Genomic DNA, 12,054 nt, shown 5'->3' with positions numbered 1-12,054 from the left:
TGAATTCACACAGTCTTTCATCTAGTGTGGCTTAGAATTAGAGTAAGGAAGCCAAGATCTGACATTGCTTCAGTTCAGTAAAAAGGCATTTATTTTGGATCTTGATCCCAAATTTATTCTGTAACTCTGAAAACTTTTTTCCTTATTAGAAAACAAAGAAGGAAAGAAGGAAATAGCTATTGAAACAGCTTCAGGGCAGCTGCCTAGACTTTTTCATGGTAATTAGTTCTGTTCATAGACTTAAAAAATATAAACAAGTTTCATTAAATACAGATGAATGACATTTTCTACATTCACAAAACTATACATCAGCATTTGTACGAGGTCATGAAGGCATCTAGTCCTCATCTTAATTAGCCATGGTAGTTTAAAGTCTAAAAAGTAGTGGTAGGGGGGAATCTACTGTTAATTAATCCATTATATTTTTTTCTATTACACTAATATGATGCATATAGGCTTTGAAATATGTAATCCTAATGCCAGTTTCTGTAGTTATAAAAAAAGGCCTATGCTAACAACAAAGTCCACTTTATGTCTTATATTCTAGTTGACTTTCTATCTTCTCAGTTTAAGGGATGTAGCCTAAGGCCACAGTCATGTCAGTGAGCCACATGTAACACTGGCAATAAGCCAAGTATCAAATTCTTGCAGGAACTAACTCCAAAATAATAATGAAAAAGACCCTGTATACATACATGCTACACACTGGAATGGTAAGTCTACCTCGTGAGTCTCATGCTGTACCTTTTGTAAGATCTTTAGCAGATAACTAAAACCTTATGCAAAAGTTCATATAGGGGGCAACCCTGGTTATACGTGCAGACTAGGGGATGAGACGCTGGAGAGTAGACCCACAGAAAGGGATTTGGGGATTTTGATCGACAGCAAGCTGAACATGAGCCAGCAGTGTGCCTTGGTGGCCAGGAGGGCTAACCATATCCTGGGGTGCATCAAGAATGGCATTGCTAGTCGGTCGAGGGAAGTGATTGTCCCACTCCTCTCTGTGCTGGTGTGGTCTCACCTTGAGTACTGTGTGCACGTTGGGTGCCACAGTTCAAGAAAGACATAAAGCTGTTAGAGATTGTCCAAAGGAGGGCAGCAAGATGGTAAAGGGTCTAGAGGGGAAGACGTATGAGAAGCGGCTGAAGTCACGTCTACAGCTTCCTCACAAGGGGGAATGGAGAGGCAGGTGCTGAGCTCCTCTCTCTGGTGACCAGAGATATGACCCAAGGGAATGGCTTGAAGCTGTGACAGGGGAGGTTCAAACTGGATATCAGGTAAAGGTTCTTCATTGAGAGGGTGGTTAAGCACTGGAACAGGCTCCCCAGGGCAGTGGTCATGGCACCGAGCCTGACGGAGTTAAGAAGCGTTTGGACAAGCTCTCAGACACATGCTCTGACTTTTTTTGGTGGTCCTTTGGGGACCCAGGAGTTGGACCCGATGATCCTTGTGGGTCCCTTCTAACTAACTTGGATTCTATGATATGGTTTATCAAAACATACATAAAAGCAATTGTCTACTAACCTACAAGAAATATTTCTGATTGTACTTCAGTCAAGAGAATGATTCTGTATTGGCCATGTGAATCTCAGTCTGAGCCTTGGCTGATTGCAAGAAGCTGTGCATGTATCATAACAAGACCTGCTACTAAATGGCTACTTCTCAGTGGAGAATGAGGTGTTGTGCTCACAGACATTTGTACTTCAGCAAACTTAGTCATCAGTGAAATGATATTTAATTTTTTGTATCTAGAAAAGCATTTGGGTGGGCAGGACCTATCAGACTGCAAGCTTTCCATCTTCATAGGACAGAAAGATGCTTAGCAGGTATCCTGAGAGAAAACTGAAAATGAGTTAGCCCTGCGCTGTAGTAACAGCACATCACTGCTTTTGAATTGCAGAACCAAGATCAAAGAAAAAAACTGCTTTCCCCAACTACTGGAAGGCAGATGCACAAACTTAGGAGATACGTTTACACTATTCATAAAATAATAATAATAATAGTCGTAATAAAGGAATGAAAGCACTGAGAACTCCAACACTAAATACATTTTGAGTGAAAATGGATATGCTTTGACTATGTCACACAACATACTAATGCGGAGATCTCCAACATCGCACAAACTAGGTGTGCTCATATCAGTGTGGCACTAAGCATGTGATGAATAAATTCATTACAGCTGAGTTACTCTTAAGTTCTGATTTGGATATTTTGTGGGCATATCTTCTCACAGGCATCACCAGCTCAGGCATCTCAACCACAAGCCTGTACTTGTACTAACAGTTCTTGTAGTTTGGCTAACCTGAAGCAAAAGAAATGGAAATCCACAGGATTTGTTTTAAAAAAAAAAAAAAAGTAAAATGAAATGTAGAAACAGTTAAACAAATAAAAAGGTATTGAAGAGAAAGAAAATCAGTGAGACATAACTGAACATGGACAAACTTTCAAAGGAAGCGACGGAAGCATGTAGCTGACAAAACACTGTAATACTACATGGAGAATATTTCAATATTGGCATTTGATTTGAAAAGATGACCAGGTAGGTCTGATTTCTCGCTCTTCTAATTTCCATCAAGTTTCTGACCTCTCCCTAATGTGTATTAAGACAACATTTCAAAGATCAGTGCTCTGCATGATTTCCAGAAGCAATTTGTGCCAATGGAAAGTGAGATATACAGCATCTGAATGAGTACAAGGAAGCTTGATCAAAATTCCAGTCTCATGGTTTGTTCTGAATGCTTGCTGTACTCCTTTCAGATCTGGAAAGTTACAGATTGACATATCTCTGGATTTTTTATGTTGTGATACTTTTCTCCTAGGATCTGTGCCCTACTGGTTCTGGGAAACTTGTGACCTCTGCATTTTTAATTAGATCTTGTAACTTTTTCCATAGCAACATATTTTGATGTCACAAATACAGAATCTGTCAAATCAAATGACTTCCAAGTGCAAAGCTAAGTACTTCTGGTCAAATGAAGTCCAAGTATATAAAAACACTGAGATGCAAGCAAAACTGAAAATAGACAGCAAAGCAAGGATGGAAGTCTTGGCCTTGGTTAATTCATAACTTTGATCTTAGTAATTAATAAATCAATACAAATATGAAAGAAATACATTGCATGCTGAAGTAGTTTAGATGAAGAATTCTTAATACTAATTTCCTTGGAGATGAGAACAGATAAAATCCATCTGTCTGATTGGTGTGCCAGTACTCACATGGTACAAAGGAACAACTATTTCCAGGAAATATTATAGCTATGGAAAAATTCTATTCACATGTTGAACTGTATAAGCAGGCAGGGAAAGAAAATGAAATCCTCTGAAACAAAATCTGAACTCAGATTTTAGCAGACCCACAATATTATGAGGAATAATGTGATTCCATATGATGGGTTAAGAAAAACAGTATAACATAACATTTAAATATGTATTTTTTCAAAAACATTTCCTTATGATACATGCCTTGCATGTGCCAAAAATATTTCTTTCAAATCTCAGGAAGAAAAACTAGATTTTTTTGTCATTCAGATACACTATCTATATGTTATGATAATACATTCACTGATTCTTGATTATAGACACTTAATTGTATCACTGTTCTTGATAGCGGTATAGGCTTTTTTTACGTATTTCAGTGTCAGTAGAGGTTTGGTCAGAACATTGCCACTTGCCACTTTTTCCTTTCACTTACCAAGAAGGAAACTACCAACATTCCTCTCTAACATGAAAAAATTATAGACAATAATAATATCATTTTCTGATGAACCAGACTCACTCCCACCCCATATGCTCACTCCCACTCCCACTCCTATGTGCTCACTCCCACCATAGTCAGTTACTTGTCTTTCCTTTTCCTACATTAAGTTAAGACTAAGCATGGACAAGGAAAGCATCTTTTACTGTCATTACCATTACTGCACATGATAATAACCATTATGTAATGGCACCCATAAGTAATTGTTTGTCAGGCCAGCAGCCAAGAGATATATGATCATCATTTAATAATAATAATAATAATAATAATAATAATAATAATAATAATAATAATAATATATTGTATAGAATGAACCCCATCAGGAAGAGAAGACAAGCACCAATGTGGGAAGAAGTTTTTTTTTCTGGATAGCATTAGACACGTGACTACTATCCCTTTGTCTGCACCATCTGTTTCTACTTTTCACAAAAACCGATGGAAAATTAAGCTAAATGTGGTGTGTTTTAACCTTGCATTGCAAATAAGGCCTTCCTGGGGTTCCTGGATCCCTCATCATTGCAGATGCCCTCCCTGAGTGTGCATAGGGGAGAGCAGCACAAAAACATAAGAATTTTCTATTTCCTAGCAGAAATCTGGTGTTTTTCCTCATCTATCTCTGGTTTAAAAGAAAACTGAATAAGTTCAACATTCCAGAAAATGTATTTTGTTAGCCTGAAAGACTATCTGAACTGAGTATTCAAATAGATGACAATACTTACACGATTTAGATTTTCTGCTTTAAAATGAAATGTTTTGTTTATATAAATTCCTAAAATTGTCAGAATAGGTAATTTTTCAAATTATGTGTTTAATCTCCCCAGTTTAATAAAAAAAAACGTTGCTGTGAAAACTTTGATTTCCAAGATAAAAATTTTTAATTTATTTACAAAACAAGACAATAGTAAATCTTCTGCTACATACAACATTTGCTTAAGTAATCTGACAGCTAATTTGTTAGTATTATATACAAGAGATACAGAAAGAGCATCACTTTACTTAAGTGTGCCTTAGAAATAACCATATTATTTTAAAGACAAATAGTAAAAAATGAATGTTTTGGAGTTTAGAGAAACAAAATTTAAAGGATCTTGCCTTCCAAGTATAGACTGCTCAAGTTAATGCCTGTAGCAAAGAAGGCGTCTTGTGTCCAAGAGTGAGAGTAAACTGGCACTGCTTTTATAAAAAAATCTTTAATTTCTATGTTTGCAGTTTTCCCAGCTCCTTCCATAGATCTTGGCTGCCTCAAGGGTCCTAAGGATGCCACAATCTTAAACAGTCTTATAAATCTAGAGAGGGAAATGATCTGTCTCTTGTCTTCAGCAGAGAGCCTTGAAGAATGTCTGTGGGGTTTTACCAGAGAGTTGCTGAAAAAAGAGCCAAGATTCAGGGGTCCCTGACCTTTCCCAGCCCTCCTCCACCAGCATCAGCCTGCGGCCTGCTCTTTAAAAGTTTCTGCTCACCCAGGGAGCAAAATTAGAAATCTTCTCTAGGGACAATCTTTCTTCCACCAAGCCACTCATCAGTGGCTTCCAATAAGGTATGGAAACCAAAACCAAAAAGGAAAAAGTAAGTTAAAAAATATATGTCACTCAGTAACGATTTCCCACAGCAAAGCATAAATGCCCAGACGCCCACAGAGTCTAACACTACTTTATCAGCAGAGCCCTAGCCTTTAGTTTAGGTTTTCAGTGTTCAGTGTGCACTGTATTGGTGTAGAAAAAGTACCAAACACTCTGCTGGTGATCCATGCATCTATAAATCATATGTGTAAGCACGTCTGAACTGCATAACATCAGCACTTAAAAAGTGTTGAGACCCTCTGATCTCCATGACAAGTAAAAACATTCATACAAACATACATTAATGGAATATCTTCTCCAAAATTTTTGGTGTTATGATTGTTAAGTAAGGCTTTTTGAAGGAAAATTATACTATTTCTTGAAAAAAATCCCTGTTAGTATAGTCTCACTTTTATCATAAGTCACCACAGATCAGGGTAAATGTCATAAATGTGGAGAAATTTCAAATAAACTAAAAATCAGATTTTAAAAATAACCTGCTGCACTGCACATATTTTTTTGTTCAATTCGCTAATTGTCATCAAATAGCCTTTTAAAGTGAATCCTATGAAACAGTGCTCATCCAATTTGTATGACACCTTGTAATTCCTGTCACAGGTTCTTACATTAGGCAAGATCAGAGGTTTAGAGAGATTTTGCACCACCTAGTGAGCAGCTGATGCCTGCATCAGCAAGAGGGGATGCAGACACTAGCATGGAGCTCCAGGTACATTATTTTGAATGGGTAAAGTGCCCTCTCGTCATAGGATTCACAGAAAGTTTGGAAAATGCTGCCCCAGAAACAGAAGCATGTTAATGTTCTTTCAGCAGCACAGTTCCATCATCTATACCATCAGCATCTCCTCTGTTTGATTTAGAACTGCTTCCTGCTGGTGCTTTAAACACAGAAGGGAAAAGCCTGGTCTCAAAATGTCATAGAATGATAGAATGACTCCGGTTGGAAAGGACCTGAAAGATCATCTAGTTCCAAACCCCCTGCCATAGTCAGGGGGACGCCACCCACTAGATCAGGTTGCTCAGGGCCTCATCTAACCTGGTCTTGAACACCTCCAGGGATGGGGCATCTACAACCTCTCTGAGCAACCTGTTCCAGTGCCTCACCACCCTCTGAGGGAAGAATTTCCTAATTCCTCCATAATTTCCTCCTAAATTTAGATTTCCCAATCTAAATTTCTCTTTCTTTTTTTTTTTTTTAGTTTAAAACCATTTCCCATTCTTCTGTCATTATCTGACTGAGCAGAGTTGCTCTCCATCTTCTTTGTAAGTCCCTTTCAGGTATTGAAAAGATGCAATGTGGTCACCCCGGAGCCTTCTCTTCTTTAGGCCCCAGCTCTCAGCCTTTCTTCATAGCAGAGGAGCTCCAGCCCTCCGATCAACTTTGTGGCCCTCCTCTGGACCCGTTCTAACAAATCCACATCCTTCTTGTGCTGGGGGCCCCAGACCTGGATGCAGCACTCCAAGTGGGGCCTCACAAGGACAGAGTAGAGGGGGACAATCACCTCCCTTGACCTGCTGGTCACTCCTCTGTTGATGCAGCCCAGGACGCAGTTGGCCTTCTGGGCTGCAAGCGCACACTGACAGCTCATGTCAAGCTTTTCGTCCACCAGAACCTCCAAGTTCTTCTCTGCAGGGCTGCTCTCAATTACTTCTTCTCCCAGTCTGTACTCATGTCCGGGATTGCCCCGGCCCAAGTGCAGCACCTTTCACTTTGACTTGTTTAACCTCATTAGATTTGCATGTGCCCACTTCTCCAGCCTGTCCAAGTCCCTTTGGATGGCATCCCTTCCTTTTATTGTATCAACTGCACCACTCAGCTTGGTGTCATCTGCAAACTTGCTGAGGGTGCACTCGATCCCGCAGTCTATGTCATTGATAAAGATATTAAACAGTACGATCCCAGGACAGACCCTTAAGGGACACCACTCATCTCCAGCCTCCACTTGGACATAGAGCCACCACTCTCTGGGTGCAAACCTTCAAGCCAACTCCTTCTCCACTGAATGGTCCACCCATCAAATCTGTATCTCTCCAATTTGGAGATGAGAATATCATAAGGGACCGTGTCAAAGGCGTTATAGAAGTCCAGATAGATGACATCAGCTGGTCTTCCCTTGTCAACTGATGCAGTCATTCCATCCTATGTCACATCCATGTCCTATGAAAGTAAACCAAAAGCCATAACGCAAATCTGCTTTGGGCTGGGACTGTATACAGATCACAATGTTTTCCCTTAAATAATCACCAGAAATACAACAGGATTTAAAAAAAATACTCTTACACTCTAAGAAATCCTTGCACTATAGTAAGTATCCACTATTTTTCTGTACCCTTTTAATCTTTTTTGTTCTTACACTGACAGTCATAGGTATCCCAGGTACCCAACTGTGCTCTGTTCACAGCTTTAAGTGCCGGTGTGCTGTTTGTCCAGAAATGAATGTTATAAAAACTTCCTGTAAATAAGCAACACAAAAGCAAGGTTTTCCTCTTCCACTCTGCCCTTGGAGGTATAAGGCAAAAACTTGAATGGAAAGAAAGTGCCCATTGCAAATGTTTCATTCAATGTAAAAGCTGCAAAATCCATACTTAGACTTCCTTTTGCAATAAATTCCAGTTTATACTGTGGCAAATAAATGTATCAAATATTTAATCTCCATCCAACACAAACTGCCTTAAGTAGTGAATCACACCAAACATCTGTTTAGCTAAATGTCTTGCTTCCTACAATAATTACTAAAGGATAACCATGGAAGTACATAAGATTAGGACATATATATATTAAAGAGCTCCAGAATCTTCTTTCACTCTCTAGAAAATTGCACTTTAGGAATTTCTTAGATTGGAAGACAGCATTGGTCCTCTCTGGATTTCTTTTCCAAGAATGGGTTCATTATCCCTTGAACTAGTGCTAACTTTCCATACCCATGATATTCTGCAGCTAAGAGTTCACAGCTGAGCTGCCTGTAATGTGAAAAATAGTCATTTTCTCTTTACTCTAAGAGTGTCTTTTGTTGCCCCCTACTTTTCATGTTGTAGAAAGCACACAAGCATTACCTTTGCAATGTTTCTCATGACTTACCACAATCCTGTCAAGTCTCTCCCTTTTTCTCCATTATTTTATTCCTTTTCAGACTGAAGTGTTTAATTTTATTAAACTGCTTCTGCATTAAAAATAATTGCATAGTCTCCATTATCTTTCTCAAGCTCTCTCAGTTCTACTATCTTCCTTCTGAAGCAGTAGAATGAGAACTACATATGCATGCCGCAGCAACTTTACAGTGATATACGAATTTGTTCTGAATTTTTAACAATCACCTTGCTTTTTTTGACCATTACTGAAAATTCAAAAACAAGAATCTTAAACCGTCTGTAACTATTGTATTTTATTTTATTTTTCTGGTTTTAATTGTAAGCTCAGAGCCAACTACTGAACATGTAAAATTAGGCAGACTTGTGTTTTGTTTTTTTTTTTTTTGGTTTGTTTGTTTGTTTTTAAATCCTGATGCTTCATTTCACATTTCCTACATTGAACTTTATCTTCTATTCCATTTGTTGTAACCCAGACATGTAATGGAACAAAGTTTCCCTGTAATTCTTCAGAGAGATTGAAGACAAGAGCCTACCGTGAAAATGCCATCTCCTTGTTATTTTCCCACTCCCATCCACTTATGAATGCTGATAAGCCTGGGTTCTAGACCCATGGAGGACTTTCTGGAAGATGACTATTTTATTATGTCTCGTTGCCCACTTTCTAAGCCAGTAATTTTAACATGTAACGACCTCTACTCTCATATACATCATAGCCTAGTCCTTTCAGTACTCAGCTGTGCTTTCTGAAATATCTCATTATGATTTTGATATAACTTCAGAGTAGAAAAAATATATAGTGTTTTTATTTGGTTTATTTTAAGTTTATATTTAAATCCCACTACCAGGCTTTAGGATTAACAGGATTTTGCACATTGACTGTTCAGCAATAACTATATGCCTTTTACTCCAAGCAAGCAAGGTAGCAAGATAGTTTCTTTCCTGCTCTGTAGCTTCAGTGCTAAATGCTTCTATTGCAGGACAAACTCCATATACTGCAATCCCATAATTCAAGTATGCAGAAGAGAAGTGTAACTAGGGAGTGTTTAGTCAACCAAAAGTAGCTGAAGTTATAATTTATATAGCTACACTACTTACAGAACTTTCATAATTAAATGCCTTAGCATTAGACTGACACATACTACTGTACATAATTATAGTTTATATAGCAACATTAAATATTTATAGATATGTAGTTATGAACTACCTGTCACCAGAGTAAGTTCAGTTCATGGAGCCATCACACTAAGGACAAGTGAAATATTACTTGGAAGTCCCCTGAAACAAGAAGAAAAAACATGGTGTTGAGGTTAATTCCCTCTGTCCCTTACTACCACAAGTAGTTAATTTCCAGCTTATAGTCAGGGAGACTAAGATAACTGATTTTACAGATGATTCATAAATATGCAGATTGCACAGTCTCTGAATTATGCTTTGTCAGTCAGTGGAAACTAATACTGTCTGCTCAGAGAAAGATAAATTCCTCCATAACATACAGCTGTGGTTAATACACCATGGTGGAAGGGGAAAGGGGAAGAGAAAGAGGAAGGGGAAGAGAAAGGGGAAGGGGAAGGGGAGAACATAGGTTCCATAGGCACCTACCACCAGACCAGGCTGCCCAAAGCCCCATCCAACCTGGTCTTGAACACTTCCAGGGATGGGGCATCCGCAGCCTCTCTGGGCAACCTGCTCCAGTGCCTCACCATGCTCTGAGTGAAGAATTTCTTCCTTATATCTAATCTAAACCTACCCTCTTTTAGTTTAAATCCATTACGCCTTGTCCTATCACTACACCTCCTGACACAGAGTCCCTCCCAAGCTTTCCTGTAGGCCCCCTTCAGGTGTTGGAAGGTTGTCCAGGCTGAACAACCACAAATCTTTAAGCCTGTCTTCGTAGGAGATATACTCCAGCCCTTTGATCAACTTTGTGGTCCTCCTCTGGACTTGTTCTAATAGGTGCGTGTCTGTCCATCTTCTGCTGGGGGCATAAGAGCTGAATGCAATAATCTAGGTGAGGTCTCACAAGAGCAGAGAACAGGGGGAGAATCACCTTCTTTGCCCTGCTGGCCATGCTTCTTTTGATGCAGCCCAGGATATAATTGGCTTTCTGGGCTGCAAGCGCACCTTGCCAGCTCATGTTAAGCTTTCCATCAACCAACACCCCCAGGTCCTTCTTATCAGGGCTGCTTCCAATCTATTCTCCGCCCAGTCTGTATTTGTACTTGGGATTGCCCCAGCGCAGGTGCAGGAACTTGCACTTGGCCTTGTTCAACATCATGAGGTTCACGTAGGCCCATCTCTCAAGCCTGTCCAGGCTTGATGGATGGCATCCCTTCCCTCTAGCGTGTTGACCGCACCACGCAGCTTGGTGTCATCAGCAAACTTGCTGAGGGTGCACTTAATTTCACTGCCCATATCACTGACAAAGTTGTTAAATTGTGCTGGTTCCAATACTGACCCCCTGAACCACTTGTTACTGATCTCCACCTGGACACTGAGCTGTTGACCGCAACTCTTTGAATGCAACCACCCAGCCAATTCCATACCCACTGAGTGGTCCATCCATCAAATCCATGTCTCTCCTATTTAGACACAAGAATATCATGAGGGATAGTGACAAATGCTTTGCACAAGTCTCTCCAGACAATTTTAAATCAATGATTTAAGCACCTAAGCTTTGTGTGGTTCATCTCAACTTTGGAATTCAGAACCATGTGCTAAAAGTAAATGTACTGCAACACATGGGGAACTGCAGCATACTGCATTTATGTCCAGTACTGTCTCAGTTTTTATTATACCTGTCCAGGAAGAAGGGTCAAGCTGAATTTCTTTTCTGTATATGCATAATAACCCACATCTCCCATCTTCTGAAAGTCTTCTCACTGCCAAACTGATAAGAGAGGTGGGCACTAATGCAAAGCAAAGCCCACCCCATAGTTTATAAGGACGTCTAACATACCGACCATTGTTAAGAATAAGATCGTTCCATCTCTAGAGACTTTACAATTAACTTTAACATTAACAATAACAGATTGAGATTATAGCTGATGGTAGTGCAGTAGATGCACAGAATTTTATCCACATTGCTGTTTTAAGATTAGGCATCCAAACTTTGCCCTCTGATTTTCCTGAACTTTGAATCTGGCTCTTAATTATAGTCTTTTGAATATGAAAGACCATATTAAAATGACACATATTATTTGGGCTGTATGGGAGGTGAAATTTTTGGCAGCATTACATTTTTAAAGAACTTCTTTATGTCCAAAATTCCTTACTATTTATTTTGTAGTTGTGTATCCATATCCTCTGGGAGTCTTGGTCTGAGAACTTTCTGCCGTGGTTTTGTTTGGTATTTGAATTAGAATTTTCTTTTTTGTGTCATTCAGTCATTCCTCCCACACACACACAATTGAAGTTTCGGTTTCTTCCCCTGTTTGAAGAATCTGTCAGACAGTAATCCCCTGAACCTACAGACTAACCTTCTTTGCATATTTAAAGCCTAAAATTTGAAATCAATTAAATGAGCAATAAAGGTGAAACTATGACACTATTTGAAAATAAATTTTATAGAGGTGGATTAGCTGCCAATGTTTCAAGAGCTATATGGAATTTGTTTTCATCTCATAGTGGTAGTTA

At 39.1% G+C, this 12,054-nt stretch overlaps 1 long non-coding RNA gene across 1 annotated transcript in view; it reads right to left on the bottom strand.

Annotated features, from left to right (window-relative positions):
- Nucleotides 1-12,054, bottom strand: part of LOC106041306 (uncharacterized) — a 124,879-nt gene that overhangs the window by 28,938 nt on the left and 83,887 nt on the right. The window contains exon 3 of the long non-coding RNA XR_010826571.1: nucleotides 9,626-9,696. This is a non-coding gene — a long non-coding RNA (uncharacterized lncRNA). The remainder of the gene's footprint in view (nucleotides 1-9,625; nucleotides 9,697-12,054) is intronic.

Source organism: Anser cygnoides, chromosome 25 (genome assembly GCF_040182565.1).
Source record: "Anser cygnoides isolate HZ-2024a breed goose chromosome 25, Taihu_goose_T2T_genome, whole genome shotgun sequence".
Taxonomy (NCBI): Eukaryota; Metazoa; Chordata; class Aves; order Anseriformes; family Anatidae; genus Anser; species Anser cygnoides.
Note: the sequence above shows the minus strand (reverse complement) of the source record. Positions and strands in the feature narration are given on the sequence as shown.